Source organism: Octodon degus, unplaced genomic scaffold (genome assembly GCF_000260255.1).
Source record: "Octodon degus isolate 3935 unplaced genomic scaffold, OctDeg1.0 scaffold00020, whole genome shotgun sequence".
Classification (NCBI taxonomy): Eukaryota; Metazoa; Chordata; class Mammalia; order Rodentia; family Octodontidae; genus Octodon; species Octodon degus.
Window position 1 is genome coordinate 16,228,673 of NW_004524596.1, and position 6,030 is coordinate 16,234,702.

The window sequence follows — 6,030 nt, forward strand, 5'->3', positions numbered from 1 at the left end:
ACACACACACACACACACACACACACACACTAAATAAATGTAAAAAAAAAAAAATTAAAAAAAAATAAAATTCTGGAAGTTTTGCTAAGTTGCTAAATTGCCCAGGGTGGATGGATTCCTACCTGTGCGGCTCCTGCCTCTGCCTCCCAGAGTGCTGCAATTAGGAGTCTGAGCCACCACAGCCAGCTAATGGGTTACACTTGAGTTTACTAGATTAAGCAAATCTCACCTTTGTGGCTTGACCTACATCCTACTAGCATAGTGGAGAGGAAGAGACAGGGTCCCTGGGCAGCCCAAGGGAAGCCACGGGCAGAAACAATCCCCACAGAAAGCGGCGGCGTCAGTGCTGAGACAAAGTAAAAAATCAAGGAAGTAGGGTGAGATAAAGACAATAAGGGTGACCAGCCGCGAGGGTGGCTCTCTAGGATTTGGCCTTCTGCAGCCGGGAGCGTGCCTCCCGAGACACCGCGTCCCTGCGCTTGGGGACCTCGGGGCCCGCGCCCTGCGGACTCTCGGTTCCTGGGCCCTGGACAGTGGCCCTGAGGTCTGAGCAGCAGCGGGGGCGTCAGAAGCGAAGGCGGAGGGAGGATCTGTGCAGGGAGAGCCGGAGGAGAGGGCCCGGGCGGCCACGCTGGAGCAGAGGATCCCCAGAAGGCTGCTCCCGGCCGGGAGGCCGCTCCCCTAGCATCCCTACTCTTCTCAGCGAGGCGCGGCCTTCCGGGTCTCCCAGCCGCTGTCTCTCCCACCTTAGTAACAATTTTGGTCCCAGAGGCAGCTTTCGTGAGGCCGCAGTGACAGCCGCAGACTGAAATCTTCCCTCCCGGTCCCGCCGCACCCGCGCCTGGTTCCTTGCTCGGGACGCCAGGATCGCCGAGCGCCCAGGCATTTTCCTGCAGGGCGCCTGTGTGGGGCCACATGCGCTGCTCCTGGACTTGGATGAGGACTCTTGGATGTTGCTTTCTGTTCGCTTTTTTTTTTTTTTTTTTTTTGTACCGGGGATTGAACTCAGAACCCTGAGCTATCTCCCCGGGGCCTCGGTTCAGTTCACTTTATTTTATTTATTTATTTATTTTCAGTTCACTTTAGAGAGAGCTTTTCTGCGTCTTTCCCCGCCTTCCCTCCGGCCTCCACCTTCACTTTCTCCTTCTCTTTCCCCAACGCCTGAGAGAAAAGAGAACCAGAAACCTCGAGCTTTAAAGCCAGGGTTTCTGCCTCCACTCCCTGCGATTTCACAGAAGCTTTCTGCAGAAGCCTCATGGAAGCCTCCAGCTGCGCGGCGCGCCACGCCCGCAGCAGCCGAGCCGGGCACGGTGCTGGGCACTGCCCACCTTTATTACCATCTAACCTGGCTGAGGGCAGGCGGACCTTTCCCTCGCCGTCTGGAGTAGTTGGCCACCCGCCGGGAGGCTGCCTCGCTAGGCATCGCTAAGCTTGTGCACTGCAGGGCTGGCTGTGTTGTTCTTGGGTCCAGAGGACACGCGCGCACGGACACACGCACACACGCGCGTGCACACACACACACACACACACGCTTCTAATCCCCACACATGCTCCTCAGTGCCTTTATAATGAAAAATGGAAGGCTCTGAAAATATGTTTACAAATATCTGATTCTAGTTAATTAACATTTCAATCCATACTGATTAGGTGCTCAGAAACCTTTCAACACATACTGATTAGGTGGCTCAAAACCCGCCAGACATGGTGGTTCATGTCTGCATTCTTAGCCCTTGAGAGGTGGAGGGGGGAAGACTGCAAGCGCAAGGCTGGCCTGGGCTAGACGGTGAGTTCAAGGCCAGCCTCAACTACTAGTAAGACCTTGTCTGCGGAAAAAAGCATTTTTTTTCCTTCCAAATCTTGTAGTAGCTTAAGGTTATAAATATAGCAGGATAATGTTAGTGTGGCTGTATGATTCAGTTATGCTGCACCAGCATCATCAATATCACAAAGGCAAAATGAGGTTAAAAACAAACACAAAAACTACGAGGTTCAGTGTGACTACACACACACACACACACACACACACGCACACATGCAAACCCCAAGACTTTGTTTAGAGAAGTTTTATGTTCACAGTAAGCCTGAGAGGAAGGTACCAAGATTCCCCACACATGCGCGGCCCTCCCCAGCAGCCCTCCCCGGAGCGGCGGTTGTCACAGCTGAGGAGCCTACACAGACAGGTCATCATTGCCCGAAGTCCACCGCTGCGTCTGGTCCCAGCTGGTGGTGCACATTTTAAGGGTTTGGACAAATGCCATACAATGCGAATCTGCCATTACAGGCCACACAGAATTTTCACTTTTCCAGTATGGCTGCACCACGTGGCATTCCCACCAGCAATGAGTGATTATTGTGAAGAGTTTAAGATGTGTTTAGAATTTTTAGGCAGCTGTGGATGTTCAGTTATCCCAGAACCATTGGTTGAAAAAAAAAACCCTGTATTTTCTGCCTTGTATTGTTTTGGCATCTTGTCTCAGGTCAGTTGATATGTTTGTGTGGATTTATTTATTTATTTTTTTTTTTTAAATAAAACAATGCTGTATTTTTCCAATCACACATCATATAGAGCACCCAAGGCAACAAACAGCCTCCACACTCCCAAACTAAATTCTTTGTAAGGCCAAGTGAGAAAAACTTGTCTTTGGGAGTGTAGCCCTGGGCAGGTAGTGACTGTGGCCGCCAGGGACACCAGCACCCAGCCTAGCTGCTGTCCACGGTGACATGACACAGAAATGAATTCTATTTTTTTATGTGTTTGGTACAGGGTCTCACTATGTATCTCAGACTCCTAGTGATCCTCCTATTTTCAGTCTCCCCAGCACTGGGATGACAAGCCTAAACCATCACACCTAGTCTCATTGGCCGGCTCAGTGAGCGAGGCCCTGTGTGGTGCCAGGGATCGAACCTTGGTCCCTGCGCTTGGACCTACGCAGGCGCTTAGTCCACTGAGCTATCTCACTAGCTCGATTTGAAATGATCTAATGGAGACCACAGGAGGCTCTTTTGGTGTTGGCATTTCTACTAACTAAATTGCCCTGGATGTGTCTGCAAGATACAACTAGAAGGTTAAAACCTATCCCGTGCTGGTGAAGCAGAGGACAGCCCAGCGCACACCTCAGTCTTCACGCTTTCCAGCTGGGCTCTCAGCGCACTGATCTCTCTGTACAGTCGCTCGATGAGGTGGTCCTTTTCATCCTTGTTCACGCCATTTTGACTGTTGAAATTGAAGGGATCGCTGCTGAATGAGCTGCCAAAGATGTCATCAAACTTGTTATCAAATAAATTCTGCTGGGAGGCATCCATGTCCATGAGGTCATCCTTCTCCAAGACTGGCTCGCTGTCAGGGGACGAGGCCTCCACTGGGATCACCACCACAGGGCTGATGTGTTCCGACAGGGCTGAGGCTCACAGGAAGTTGGGTGGGTTCTCAGGCAGCTGGGGAATCTGAATAAGTCGCTTGAAGTACTGCAGGTTGCTGGAACGGAAGAACAGATCCTTCAGCTTTGTGAACTGCTCCATGAAGCGGTCCCGGTGGCCTTGCAGGGTGTCGGCTGGGAGACAGGAGTGGAGTTTGAAGAGAAGCTTGACAGTGTAGTCATAGAGATGGCTTCAGTCCAGGATGACCTGGATCAACGGGGCAAGGTGGCACTGCCCAGCTGTCGTCACTGACACGGAGCGGGACATGTCCAAAGAGTTGAACACCGTTTGGAAGAGATTCAGTTCACACTCCAAGTAGTCAAACATCTCCACTGTTAGCTGGAAAAAGTTGTTGACGTCACTTTCCCCAGCCTCGTCTAGCTGCCGGTCACTCATCTGAAGTTTGCCTGGGAACCTGGGGTTTTTGGTGTGGTACTCCATCTTTGTTCTCAGCAGTTTGAGGTAGATGCTGCAGAGTTGTCCGTACCCCTCACTCAGGTGGCCCCACATCCTGCTTTTCACTCAATTCATTTTTGTATCTCAGGGAGTCCTTCAGAACATTTGGGTGTCCATCACGGAGAAGTTTGTGGAAGACATGGCAGAACTTCCAGCAGAGCATGGCATTGCTGGAGAGAGGCAGCCGGTTGACGACGGACCAGAAGGTCTGAGCCCCCTTCTCATGGTGGGTGCCCAAGATGCACGTTCTGGCGTGTTTTTCCTTCACAGCCACTTCCTGCGTATTAATGGCCTTATTGATGCTGACAGTCTGAGTCCGCTCAGAGCTCTCCCGCTCCGCAGCCTCCAGCCCCGCGCCGAGCCCGCGCCAACTCAGCACCTTGGGCAGCGGGTTAGGCACCTGCTTCATAGAGCTGGCCATCTGGTCCATGTTGCCGCGCCGAGTCAGGAGGGGCCCTCAGCTGTGTGTGGATTTATTTATAGGCTCTGTATCGTGTTCCACTGATCCGTTTGTCAATTTCTTGCCAATACCACAGTCTTTTTTTTTTAAGTATTTGGTACAGGGTCTCACTAGACAGCTCAGACTTATGGTGATGCTCCTGTTTTCAGCCTCCCCAGCTCTGGGATCACAGGCGTGCACCCCCATGCCTGGGCTTGGTGGTCAGCTCAGCACACCCAGGGCCGGGGCTGGTGTGGCATGTGGTGCCAGGGATCAAACACTGGTCCCTGCCCTGTGCTTGCCTAAGCAGGCGCTTAGTCCGATGGGCGATCTCACCAGTCCTACAATGTCTTGATAACTGAAGCCCACAATGTTACTGAAGTACAGTCCTTCTGCTTCATTTTCCTGTAACCCTGTGTTGGTTATTCTGGGCCCTTTGCTTCTTCACAATCAGCGTGTCAAGGGCTGGGGCCCGGCACAATGACCAGTGGCAAGGCTACCTGACACCAGGCCAGGAAAGCCCTAATAGAATCTAGTGTTTGTATGTGCTAGTGTGCTGGATTCAATCCCAAGCACATGAAAGAAAGAAAGAAAGAAAGAAAGAAAGAAAGAAAGAAAGAAAGAAAGAAAGAAAGAATCACAAAACTAAGACAATATGTGTAGAGACGCCATGATCTTTAAGAACCTTGTATTAGTCACGGACCAGTCAAGTCCTACGTAATCCAGGGAGCTTTCCAGCCCTTCAGCCAGCCCACGCTGGGCTCCCCCTTGGCGTTTCCTGCTGCAGTGTTCACCTCAGCATTGGTAGGTTTGGTCCTACATTGCCCTAAACATTTCTGGGGCAGGAGCACACTCCCACCACAGAGCCCAGCCCAGGGCTGGAAGCATGGCTGTGCTCTGTATGACCACGGCCAGGAGTGAAGGGGGTGCTGAGGGCTGAATCTGAGTGTGCTGTCACCATGGGCTCATTTCTACAAGAAAAAAAAATATATTTTTTGGTGCTGAAATTGAACCTAGAACATCATGTGTGTGCTACCCCTGAGTAGAGAAAAAAAATTTTCCAGCAAAGAACAAAACTTCTCTGTGGTACACAGAGACAGCCATACTATAATAAGGATACTCACCAGGAGGGCAGTTTTCTGCTTAAAAGAAGATCAACTGTTTAAAGAGGCAGGGGCCAGGGAGATGGCTCAGTAGAATAAGCGCTTGCCGGGCAAGCGTGAGGGCCTGAGTTCAATTCCCAGTTCCTCTCACTAGAAACATCTGCGCATGAAGCAGCCCTTTGTTCGGCTTCTATACACGAAGACATTCCTACTTCTCACAAAGGTGGAGGGAGGATAGGAGGACATGCGTACTCCTGGCACAAGGAATCTTTTGCTTTCCCACAAAAATCAACCTGCGGGCAAGTGTTTACCTTATCTTTGTCAACTAGGGTGCTGGGGCTGGGCCGGGGCTGGTCTTTGAACGCGTACGTGGCCCCTTGCTTCTTTAGCAGGTCCAGGAAGTCAGGCGGCTTGTACAGCGGAAGATCGTTCAGGACTGGATTGTTTCTGTGCACGAGAGGAGGCTTTCTCCTTCCTTCATTTTTAAAATTGTAGGTTGCTACCACTGGATTTAATAGGGATTCTTCAAGAAAAGTTTTCAAGTGGTAAGTGCCAGGTAGAGGCGTGTTCTGTGGAAAACGACAGCAATTTCAGATCTATTCTTGGGAGGGTCAC

General features: G+C 51.1%; 1 pseudogene; it reads right to left on the reverse strand.

Moving 5' to 3' along the window:
* LOC105740846 overlaps window positions 1–4,303 on the reverse strand; it is a 25,569-nt pseudogene extending 21,266 nt beyond the window's left edge.
* Between the last annotated feature and the right edge of the window lie 1,727 nt (window positions 4,304–6,030).